General features: G+C 36.2%; 1 protein-coding gene across 26 annotated transcripts in view; it reads right to left on the reverse strand.

Annotated features, from left to right (window-relative positions):
- The window catches only part of LOC105831681, a 304,195-nt gene that overhangs the window by 278,915 nt on the left and 11,778 nt on the right, over window positions 1-13,502 (reverse strand). Inside the window, exon 1 of one of the 26 annotated variants that reach the window (XM_036292704.1) lies at window positions 11,607-12,077. The exons of the other annotated variants lie outside the window; for them this stretch is intronic. The gene's annotated coding sequence lies outside the window, so the exon portion shown is untranslated. Of the gene's footprint in view, window positions 1-11,606; window positions 12,078-13,502 lie in introns of those variants that run through there. 26 annotated transcript variants of the gene reach the window in all.

Consider the following 13,502-nt stretch of genomic DNA (forward strand, 5'->3'; position numbering starts at 1 on the left):
GACTTTTCTAAAGACGTTAATTCGGAAATGCGTACCAAGACAAGTAAAATCAAGTTTTGTACAATAATTCTGATAAAGTCTATAAGCTGGCACAGTCACTTTAACACAATCAAATAAAACTTATATAGAAATTTTGTGCTCTTTTGTTGCTAATTAGTTGCTCCATTCTCGATTTTGTTGCTCCAGCCGATTCGTAAAAAATAGAAGCTGTGCCAACTTAAAATTAAGTTAACACAACCCAAAAGAAATTTTTTTTTAATTAAACAAATGCGGTGGATTCCTTTAGATCTAATTAGTTGCTAATTAATTGCTCTATTCCCAAATTTTTTGCTCCATTATTAAACCCCGAAAACCATCCCCAAGCAAAGTACCCTACAGATTTTGTTGCTCGACTAATTTCGATATTAAAGTCTTTCTTGATTTAGGTACTCGAAGAAAATGCAGTTTCTGAATTTGTTGCTAATTGTTTATTGCAAAAAACTGGCTAAAAGGGTGGTTGCGCTGGGACGCATTCAAGAGCAAAGTACCCTTCCAGAATTTGTTGCTCGATTAATTTCGGTATTAAAGTCTTTCTCGATTTAGTTGCTGGAAGGATATGCAGGTTTCGAATTTGTTGCTAATTGTTTATTGCAATAAAGTAGTTGTTATAAACTGCAAGCAACAAAATCCATGAAGCATACACTATCAGTCGATATATAGTTACTATTTTCAGTTTTAGTGTTGTGCTAATGTGGAGTAGCTGGAAGTGATTTTCAACCAATAGGGATGGAGCAATAAAATTAGAATTGTTATAAACTGCAAACAACAAAATTTATGAAGCGTTATCAGTCGAGATTTAGCTATTATTTTCAGTTTTATGGTGTTGTGCTAATGTAAAGTGGCTAGAGGTGGTTTTCAATTGATGGAGAAACAAAATCGGAATTGCGAGCAATAAAACCGAGAAATCGTTATCATTCCATATATGTAGTTATTTATAATTTTAAAATGTTTTATTGCTGTAAGGTAACTTTGGGGGTGGTTTTCGGGGTTTAATAATGAAGCAAAAAATTCGAGAATAAGGCAACTAATTAGCAACTAATTAGATTTAAAAAATTCACCACATTCGTTTAATTAAAAAAAAATTTTCTTTTGGGTTGTGTTAACTTAATTTTAAGTTGGCACAGCCTCTATTTTTTACGAATCGATTGGAGCAACAAAATCAAGAATAAAGCAGCTAATTAGCAACAAAAGAGCATTAAATTTCTATATAAGTTTTATTCGATTGTGCTAAAGTAACTGTGCCAGCTTTATAAACGTTTCTGATGAGCATATTGTAGAAACATTGAATAATGACATTGATGAAAATTTCGCGATAATTCTGGTAAAATAAATTTATCATAACGCGGTAGTTTTGTCAGAATAAATTCATACAGTGAAATTTTTAGAGGTATCTTAGAAATATTTCAACTGAAAAGTAAAACGTCTCATAAAAGTTAAATATGTCTACAACGTTTCTGAAAAAGCTTTGGAATAAAATGAGCACGAGTCCTGCGCTTGAAATCTTGTAGAAAGTGCCAAAACATTATTGAAAACATCTGCAAATTTCTTTCTAAGATGCCTTTCTAAAGTATTATTATGAAATTATTATAAACTAGTTGAAATTCTTTTAGTTAACGAGGTACATTTATATATCGATAGGACAACAATAAGATAGTAAAAACCATATAGAATAAATCCCCTATTATTATCACAAGCTGTACTCAAATAGAACAATAAGTCACAATAACATGAAAATGACAAAAATAAATCGAGATTGATTAAAAAAAAATTTTTTTATAATTATTTTGAAAATATTTTGACATTATTTTTATGTTATTTTATATGAAATTTTGCAGAATTCTTTCAGAATTATTGCATACAATATATGAAAACGTGTAATCGTCTGAAAATTTTCCGTAACAATCGGTACCATGCAACAATTAGAAAAATGCAAATTTGAGAAAGAAAAATTTTTACATTTATTTAAAAAATTGTTTTTTTTTTGTGAAAAAGTGTTATTTGTAATATAATATTTCACGTTGCAATATTTTGACTTTGATTATAATTTAGAAATAATTGTGCTTTTGTACATAAAAAGAACGAGATTTTGTTAAAATATTTAAAAAATTTAGATAGGTACAATATTTGACAGAATTTCATTGAACTATCAAAATAATTATGTAGGAAGCTCAAGCATGATAAGCAAAACTGCAAACAATTTTAACGTTCTAATAATTAATTTGATTAATGTCCGACACAATTATATTAATAGCCTAACAAAGTTATTTTCTCTTTATAGTTAATTTTTTAGATTCAGCCAAGGATTCAGCCAAACTGTTCTCATGTAAACATACATATAGATTAATTTGATTCCTTTGTACATAATTATATTTCTAAATATTTTAAAAATAATACAAACAAACTCTTTTCTCAATTATTGAACGATTTCTTCGCCATATCGTTACACTTTACCAAAATATTATTTTGAAATTAATTGCACAAATAGTTATTAATATTTTATGAAAGGTCAATATTTCTACATTTACTCTTGTAAATATGCCTACAATTGTACATTATAATTTTTATACAAAATTTTGTGTAAGTTCTTGTTCATACAATTTTATAAATGTTTTTCCTCTCTCTCGCTCACCTCTCTCATCTCGCTCTCTCTCTCACATACTCCTCATCTCCCTCTCTCCTCTCTCTCATCCCTCCTCTCATCCTCGTCATCACCTCTCTCTCCTCATCCCTCCTCTCCGCCATCTCTCCCCTCTCCCGCTCCCTCTCTCACCTCTCCGCCTCCCTCTCCCTCTCCCGCTCCCTCCTCCCTCTCCCTCCTCCTCTCCCTCCTCCCTCTCCCTCTCCCCTCTCCCATCTCCCTCTCCCTCTCCCTCTCCCTCTCCCTCTCCCTCTCCCTCTCCCTCTCCCTCTCCCTCTCCCCTCTCCCTCTCCCCTCCCCTCTCCCTCTCCCTCTCCCTCCCTCTCCCCTCTCCCTCTCCCTCTCCTCTCCCCTCCCTCTCCCTCTATCTCTCCCTACCTCTCCCTCTCTCTCTCTCTCTCTCTCTCTCTCTCTCTCTCTCTCTCTCTCTTTCTCTAACAGGGTAACGTACTCTTAAATTAAAGAAATGAAAAAAAATCTTAGAATAGTAGAAGAAAAACAAATTTCTCGTAAAAAGTAACAACCAGGATGAATTGATAGAAGGGAAAAAGCAAAGTAACACCCATATGTGTAAGAAAGATAAACATCTATAAATACGAAAGAGAAGAGATACAAAAGATCTATTTCGCTCGAAAGAATTACGTGACGAAAATATTTTTACCGCGTACGAGGAGGAAAATAAAAGATCGATGAGAGAGACATGCATTGAATCTTCCTACCTAATTTCGCGATTGTAATAGCTCTAACCGATCGTGCAGTTTGTAACGGGCCCACGTGATATTCATTTAATGGCACGTTTAACCCAGAAACTATGGCAATATCCAAAATGAACTACTTTTTGCCCACGGACTCATTACACTCTCGTTTGCCGGAAGAAGGGAAATGCTCGCTATTAATCTAGCATCATACGTTTAATATCGCATAAATCGGCAAACAATCGACGAATGCAATTGTCGATCGCAAAAGTCTATCACATTCCATGTAAACTTGCGTATTGGTTCAGAGGTCCATCAACTACTCGCGATGATCGCGGACTGAAATAATCCTTCCGTACAGTGAGAAAAAAATTGTTAACTAGACTAATTTTTTTTTATTGGTTAACTTTATTTAGTGTTCTTTCTCTCTCTAATATCTTATAATATTAAAGTTAAATATATAAATATAAATAATACTATATATAAATATAAATATATAAATATAAATTATACTATTAAATATATAAATACTTAAACTTTAGTTTAGGGTATTTAAATTTGTTCGAACTTTTGTTATTGTCATTCGCGCACGAACTCTCTTTGATGTACCGCCTCATGAGGGAATCGAGCTGAACGCGAATCGAACATTTGGTCTGTTCTTTCTAGCTGCACTGTTGCACTGGTGCAATAAGGTAGAATGAGAAAAAATATACTTGTCTTACTTTAACTTATTGCACCGGTGCAACAGTGCAGCTAGAAAGAACAGACCAATTCTATTCGCATTCGCTTTGGCGTATACATTTGCCGAATAACAATAACGAACGTTCGCGTTCGCTGTTCGTTCGGTGTTCGTTCGCTAAGTGTGTACCCAGCTTAAGATGTCTGTTAGTCATATTTCTGTGTCTAAAAAAGAAGTGTCTAAAAGGCGTCTAAAAGATATCTTTTGTCTGGGGGAGGATCGTTTCGTCAACGTTGACCAAAATTCAAGTACTTTATGTACGTAAGTTAGATATATGAAACAATAACAAAAAAACAAAAATAGGCAAATAAGAATCCAGACATGGGAATTAGTGCGTGAAATTAATATTTCCAAAAAATAACTGTAATACAAAAGCTAACACGTTACATTACACGCTTCACAAGTATTGTGTGTTTACAAGTGTTTATTAAATGAATAAAAGCTTGGGCTGAAGAAAAGTCTCAAGTTGAAAAACTTAGTTGACTCGACAACTTCTTTTTCCCATTGTCAGTGCGACATTCGTTCCGCTGCGATAATTCCGCACGCTCCTCCGCGCTTAAAATGGAATTTCGCGCTCCGTGAAGGAAAAGGACGGGGAGAACGGAGAGGGGAAGAAAGGGCGCCGTGAAGAAAGGGCGAGTTAGCGTTTATCACGGCCCACTTTCAAGTGCATCTAATTCCGATGCGACGCGTGACACTCGTCCTCCGGGCGAGTGTGCACTGTTCACCGGGGCACGTTCCGGTCCGAGGCGCGCGCGAATGAAACTTAACATTGTTAGCCGTACAACGGCGCGCCGACGTTTCCCGGAAAGGTGCTCACAATCGGCTACTGGCCAGGACTCGCGCGGCACTCGCGACGCGTGGACAACGACGACGGCGAGCATGGGAAGGCGCGAGAAGGCGGGTGAAAAACGTAATATTCACAGGTGAAACCAATACGCCGGTGTTAACTTACGATACGATCAGTTCGCAAAATATCCGCTTACCGGTATTCGCCGCCGATTACGTAAATAATTTGCGATCGCGGGAGTATGTGCCGAGCTGCTCTTTTGCCTGGTCCAGGTACGCGACGTTTTTCGCCTGACGGAAATTGTGACGACCTGCGTGCACGCGTGCGCGCTTTTGACGAAAGATAGAAACCAAGGGGCAAACGAAACGTACGTTTCACGTAATAACGGTCTAACGCACGCCCGAAACACGCCATGCGTGTTAAAACGGAATAATGGTATTACGACTGAAACCTGTTCCACATATAAATGTTTGCAAGGTTTACGAATTCGACTCACAATGTTTTATACAAAAAATATATATATATATACAGTTCAGTTTTTTATTTAATTTTACTAAAAATCTGTAAGGTAAATCCCAGTGAAACAAGACTTGTAACAATGTATACCCAGAATTAAGAGTGTTAAATTTTTCTAAGCATTCACGATATATAAGATAATTGTATAATTAAATAAAAGATGAAATATATAATGTTATTAATAGGGACATTTTTTAAATTAAGTCATAAATAATAAAAATTAATTGAAACAGCATCTGAATAAACTTATTTCCGGATAATCTAAAACACTTGTCTATAATATTTTAAATTCATTTATAATATATCAGTAATAAAATAAATATAAGAAATATAATTTTGATAAATATATAATATAACGTTTCTTTTAAAAAAAATTTATAAATATCATCAAAATGTAAAATCTAACGCAATTCTTGGTTGTGCAAAAACTTCTTTTTTTACATTAATTTATATAATATTTAAAGTAATTACGATAAATATATTATAAATATTTTAAAGTATTTAAAGATTACATTATTTTTTAATATTACAAAAAAAGTTTAAGATTAGTAATAATAAGGTCCCATAAGTGTCTGGATATAAAGACGTGTTCGTGACAAAGGTTCATTGAGACATTTATCTTACTGCGTCGTAATTAAGACAATAACAAATGGAAACGTTCAGGAAGGAACTTCGGTCCGCAATTAAACCCGTTGCCTCTTTAAGGATTAATTTATATCTGCCGGCGTAACTAGCTTAGCGGTGTAATGACTGTGCGATGAATGTAAAAAGGCTGAAAGACGGTAGATTAGCGGATAACGACGGCGAGCGGTGTATCCAAGAATAATGCGGTAATAACGCGGAAACGCCATCGTCCTTTTATCCGCGTTTCATGATCATCAGCCAAGAACTTGAACCGAGACCGTGACAAGCCGAACGCGCGCGGCCGGGACACAGAAATAAACCGAACCGAAGAACAAAGCCGGTAATTGGCAGACGCGCTTTGTTCGGCCGGCGCGCAACGCCGCCACTCTCGCTTAATTATTACGGTACTCGTTATCTAATTATCGTCATTAGATAGGATCCCGAGTGGGCGATTCGGAAGTGACCCTTTGGCGTTCGCCGAATGTCGATTCGCCGAATGCGGGACTCGATACACGTCGTGCATGTGTCCGAGGATCGTCCCTCTGCACAAGCTTTATAACAGCGTGATTGTCCACGAATATTGATTCCGACGAATTCTTTTCGTACGTACGGACAAATCCGATAGGAAAATTTGCCGATACGTCCGATATATCGAAAACTGTTCTGCATGCGCACAAATGTGTCTTGTCGAACACAAAAGCGGTTTGGAGAGGAGGAAGCTTTTAAAAATCAATCTTTTCGGGGAAATTAACAAAAGAAACCGAATTTTGATGCTGATTTTGTTTTTTTTTTATCTTAGGAAATAATAGTTAACTTTTTTAAAATTAATTTTTAAAGTCACTGTTGGGTTATAATTTTATGTCATTTAAAAAAATAATAGTATTAGTGTCAGTGTTAGTGGTTTGATTTCATAGTATTTTAAAATAAAAATATAAATTACATTATGTTTTAATTAATGTTAGTTTCGAGATTTCTAGTCAAGTTTAATTTATTATAATGCAAAAAATAGAATATTTATGGGTGTATATAACGGAAACGCAAAATTAATGCCATGCTAAATAATTTCGAGATAATAGAGATTATAAATATAATAATAACAATTAAAATCTCTTTTGTTCGAAGACCTCCGGTATATTCACCAATACGGTGCTTCGTGAGATTAGATATTGTGACAAAAGCCGATCTTATCTCCGTAAATCGAAAGCATCCATTTTCCAAAACGTTTGAAAGTTATAAATTTATTTCGCAAACTTCTTCCGCGCATACAGCTTACGTTTCACCGAAGTTATCGGTGTTTTCGGGATTGAGTCCAATTCCGTTATTGGACACTTTGCTCCGCGCCGATATACACGGTACAATAGCGTCTCCTTTCTCACGTGTTTAGATTAAATCGGCGAAACGATGGATAATGCAAAGGTCATAAGTTAGTTTGCACGTGTCTGAAGTACGATCCGGTCCCCTCGACCGTAAAAATCGAGGGCTCGCATGGCGGAATGCGCCAACCCGACGAGATAACGTCTGATGTGCAGATATAACTGAAGGAGAGAAAAAGACACACATGTCAGATTCACGGAAAGATAGCGTTTGACCTCTCGTATTTCTTTCTGCCCGTTAAAAAGTGTAAATACCTCTGAGACACCATCGCGCAAAATCATGTGCACACAAGCATTGATTCAACATACGTATATATTAATACGGTGATATATTTGATGCGGCAGGAAATACTTAATTAGAAAATAATATCGCAAACGATCGAGGGTCGTCGCTGTGGATGTGCATCACTTGCCTCCCGATGAGATAAATACTGTTTTCAGCGCTAGGATCGCGAAAGGATACCGGCCTCTTGTATCCGTGCCAAGAATTCTCTAACAACAGCCTATTGGCGAGTCGGGTGTCGTTCGTACCTGTATTTACGGAAACCACAATTCCGCGGTCGTGTACTTGCAGGAACGAATGCGCGAAACGTGATTGGACAAGCGATATCGCGCGATTTCGAGTGTAGATGTGTCTCTCCCCGACACACCTCGTACAAATGAAACGAGGTGCACGCGTACCGGCGCTCGAGTCTAATTATACGTATTAATCGTTCGTTCAATTTTCCGAAACGGAAACGCGCATGAAATATCGGTACCGGCGACGTACGGGTTTTCAATGGCAAAAAAGAGAGAGAGAGAGAGACGCGAACCGGTTTGCTTCTTTCCGCATCTAATGCAGCAGCGCACGTGCGTTTTTTCTATGCGGCATTTAATAATTCTCTAGCGTTAAAGAGTTCGCAGAAATTTCATATCCTCTATTTTGCTTTTCCTTCCGCCGTACGTTCAGCGATATATCGCACGTCTCGATTCGCATCCAGGTAATATGTAACGAGCGCAAACGCGCAGGTATGCAACGCGCTCGTAGCGAGTTGCCCGAAGATAACCATCAAGAGCATGTCGGTTCCTTTGAACAGACAGACAGCCTTGAAGTTTCTGCGACGATAAGAGTTGAGCTATATGTCGCACGATATTCTATGAATATAAATTATATTAGACAAGTATGAATAAGTAATAACGAAAATACTACATACACAGTCCCAGTAACATTTCCAGAGCTAGCAATTACTAAGATTAAGGTAAGCGACAAATCGAGCTTCGTAACAATCTCGTCTAGCCAATTAATAAAATGCGATAGGAAAACCAATTAATTAACACAAGACTTTGTGATTGTTAAATTGTGTAATCCTTATTCTAAAGGTTTAACAATGTATAATTACAAAAATTATTAAATTATTAAAACTGAATCTTATCTAACGTTTTATATTTTTACAATGTAAAATTAGATTTTGCGTATAATTGAAGGGTTTCCTATAAAAACCAAACAAGTACAAACAAATTAAATTTTTAGGAAAACAATTTCGTCTAAAATATAAGTTTGAAATATTATTATTCTTTAATTACAAAAACCGTTTAATTCTTTATTTAAATTTTCATTGTGTTTTGCAATATTTCATGTTGCAAGATTTCCACATTATAATTTAAAAATTACTTTCTCCTTTACAGATTAATTATGTTTCTAAATATTGTATACATAATACAGTTGAAAAATTTTTCAATTATTAAACAATTCTCTCCAAACTTAATTTTGCAAATATACTACTAACATGATTCGCCATATCATACTATATCGTTATACTTTCGAAATTAACCGCGTAAATAATGATTAATATTTTTAAAAAAGTTAATACTTCTACATTTATTTTTATAAATATTATATATCTGCATATATTTACATTAATTCAGATTATAAATTTTATGCAAGATCTCGTATAATTTAATAAATGTTTCCTTGTCAGAGTGTTTGTTTCTGATACCAGAAATGTATGTAGATTATCTTAATCCTGATTTGAATTATCCACACAGCAAAATATATCTGAGATATAATCAGGTATTTTTATATCTAGAAATTTAGTCAATTTCAAGATATTTTATTCATAGAATATCTGCAGAAAAATATTACTTGATGTCACATATCATCTAGAAAAGGATATCTCCACAACATTTGTATGTGACTTGGCCCGTATTGACGGTATCGAACTTTTTATTATATTTATTTTGTAAGCAATAAAGATAATTTATGCAACATATCTTAAAATAAACTTCAGACTATCTTAATTATAAAAATTAAAGATAAGATAAAATATAACAATCAGATATAACACATCTAAGATAAAATTATCATAACTTTTTAATATTTTGCAGATATCTCAAAATATCTTGACAGCGCTATTCAACAAATATTTTGACATTTACATATTTTCAAGATATCTCTGTGATATATCTTGCTGTGGGTTTCTTTGTCTCTCTAATTCTCAAAACTTGAAAAATGGTAGAGAGTAAGTTAAACCGAAATTAATCTACATTGATAGATACGAACATAAATCGACTCGGGCGACGAGAAACAAGAGGAAAATTGATCGCATGAATGCCCCTCCGGTTCCGATGGATGTAAAACTGTCAGTGGGAACGTTTAACGGATTAACGAGCGCCGCTCGATTCCCACTAATATGATAATGAACGACGCCCGTGGTCGCGTACGGCGTCGCCGTCACGCACGATCGCGATTACATTGATCATTCCTAAATTTAATCGTCACCGTCACGGCACCGTCACGCCCGGCGGTCGTCTGCGATTTTCACCTTGGCATTAATCGCCCGACTGGTATAATCCTCGAGATATCTCCCCCTCCCCCCCCCTCTCTGTCGTGTCGAACTCTCACGCTTTCATTCTCGATCATTTTCACCGCGCATCGGTGACATCGTCGTTAATGACGTACTTGACACGAAGGAGCAGAAGAGCGAGATAGGACGGTCACGATTTGCAGACTGCGCGCACAATGCAAACTTACAACGAGCTCCCTTTATCTCATCTTTCTCTCTTCGTCCCGAGTTGCTGCTGTTTGTCAACGGCAGCTGCTTGCAGCGCGTGCATCGAAATCACACCGCGGCGAACGTCACGTCCGAGGGATCACGGCGCGCGCCGCCGAGGGTAACGACATTTGCACATTTATGTTGCGCCGTACCTTTCGGCGAATTTATTTGGAAATCGAGTCGCGCACACGGTGACACGAAACAGAGAATGGGAATAAAAGGTGGCTTTCCGCGAAATAAAGAAAGAAAGAAAGACGGAGGGAAAAATCGAGACGCTGCAACCGCTTTTATCGAACGCACCCTAGTAGCACAATGCATTGTACATTGGGTACATTGGGTATTATTGACTAAACATTGATTATATTGGGAGTGCATTGGCCAACGTCTTCCCAACGTAACGCCAATATTGGTTCGTAAAATATTGGTTTAAAATTAAAATGCAATTAATGTCCAATACAAGAAATTGATTGGTTTAACATTAATCCAATGTTGAAGCAATATTGCTGCTTAGACAAATTGGCTAAATAAGGTGGAGCGTCCATTTTGCAATATTGGACCAATATCGAGAATACTGCCTTTACATTATTTATATTGCGCCCAACGTTGAACCACTATTGAACCCATATTGCTATTTAGATAAATTGGCTAAATAAGGTGGACCGTTTATTTTGCAATATTGGACCAATATCGAAAATACTGCCTTTACATTATTTATATTGAGCCCAACGTTGAACCAATATTGAACCCATATTGCTATTTAGATAAATTGGCTAAATAAGATGGACCATTTATTTGCAATATTTGACCAATATTGAGACTACTGCTTTTACATTATTTATATTGCGCCCAACGCTGAACTAATATTGAACCCATATTGCTGCTTAGACAAATTACTTAAACAAATTGACTAAATAAGAAGCGTCCATTTTGCAATATTGAACCAATATTGAGAATATTACCTTTACATTACTTATATTGCGTCCAATATTGCGCCAATGTTTTGTGCTATTAGGGACAGCCTTCGCTGAAAGAAGAAGCGGAGCTACCTTGTTTACATGCTTTTCCAAGCGAAGCATCCATCTACCGAATGCACGCGACTCGCCGGAAGAGACCGAGGACGCCGCCGCCGGTCTCCACGTATCTCTAATATCTCAACGCACCTTATTATCACAAACGTGAGGAGTAGAGAGGGAAAAAGGCCCTCTTATCGCTGTCACACCTCGGACGCACCGTCACTGCCACTGTCGCACCGTTAACAGATGGCGCGCGATTTTTCGCGGCATTTTCTCTCCACGTGCGAGACGGATAAAGAGGAGGATTCCACGCGGCCACGCGCGGATAAGGAACGTTTAGATAAAACTCCGAAACACAGGCGCCGGTTCTAGGAGAAATGATAACGGCGGTGACGCGATTAACGAGGGGAAAAAAAAACTCAACGAAGTTAAAGAGTGGGTGGAGACTGAAAAGACGAGGAAAAGAGAAAGAGAAAAGGGGGGAGGAGGAGGAGAAGGAGGGAGTGAGACGGGCGAGGCACCGACAACGATGTCTCTGTACTGACTGCAACTGACTGACGACGAGTTGTTCGTATAATGTACATAGAGTATACGAGAAAGAGAGAATGCCGGGGCGGGAGAGGGGACCAGGGACGCGAGAAAGAGCGAGAGGAGGGTAGGGAATAATGAGGAGAGAGAGAAAGAGAAAGAGAGAGAGAGAGAGAGAAAGAGAATGGACGGAGAGAACTAGCCGTAAAACCGGCAGAGAGATGCGCGAAGCATCCTTCTCCTCTCACGACTCACTCGATTGTGAGCGGACTACTCGCTGATAACACACGCAACAGTTACAGGTACATATATATTTTACCGATGACACATCGGCGTATCAGTGGGAAATCGCAGTGATTCTCAGTCTTCGGTAAAAGGACGCACGACGCGGTCGATTCTCGATCGCGGCCGACGTGTCTCGGGGAAAGATTTGATCAAGTCCTAGTGTAATCAAGCTTTTAGAATGTTTTAATTATAGATTATATAGGTATTATATAGGTTATACACGGAGAGAATTTTCTCTTAAAAATTACCCTGAAAATCGTGGTAATTGTGAGACAACGTAAACCTTGGAAAATTTTACCATACTTTTAATAAAATTTACAAAAATTTAGTAAAGTTTAGTAAAATTTTAAGAAAATTTGGCTAAGTTTTAGTAAATTTTACTATACTTCTAACAAAATTTACTAAAACTTAGCCAAATTTTCTTAAAATTTTACTAAACTTTACTAAATTTTTGTAAATTTTATTAAAAGTATGGTAAAATTTTCCAAGGTTTACGTTGTCTCACAATTACCACGATTTTCAGGGTAATTTTTAAGAGAAAATTCTCTCCGTGTAGATACGTTATATAAATCTGTGTTGAAGAAGTCTGTGTTACTTGTCTTAGAGAAAACATATTAAATATTTTATAACTTCATTTTCTTTTAATGACTGCAAAACAAGCCATAAATAAATAAAAGTTATAATTGTTAGTTTAACCCTAACGTGTAATTATTAGAATGACCGGGAAATTACCATAATAACTTTTTTTGGCAAATGAATTATTATTGGCATAATTTCTTTTCTACATATATTACTTTATGAAACAATCGTACTGTCTATCTAAGATAAAAAAATTCTTATAATATCTCATAATATTTTTTAGAATCTTTTATATTTTAAAACGATTTCTAAAAATTGTTTTGATATTATTTAATTTTATAAGGTTTCCTCAAAAATCAAAATAAAAAGTATTAAAATACTTCAGAACTCAGAGGTAGAGAAAAAAGATTTAATTTTTACATTTAGTATTTCTATTTGTTCAGCTTACATTTATTTCACAAATACAACAGATATAAGATCGTATCACACGACATTCAACGTCTCACGGTTTATTTTCTTCCCTCGTTTCTCTATATAAAGTGAGTACTATTATTTTCAATTTTTCCCATTCATTCCAAGATAGGTTTCAATTCACATAGAGAATCTGAAAAATTTTCTAAAGTGCTATAAAATGTACATAAGATCCTAAAA

Source organism: Monomorium pharaonis, chromosome 10, assembly GCF_013373865.1.
Source record: "Monomorium pharaonis isolate MP-MQ-018 chromosome 10, ASM1337386v2, whole genome shotgun sequence".
Classification (NCBI taxonomy): Eukaryota; Metazoa; Arthropoda; class Insecta; order Hymenoptera; family Formicidae; genus Monomorium; species Monomorium pharaonis.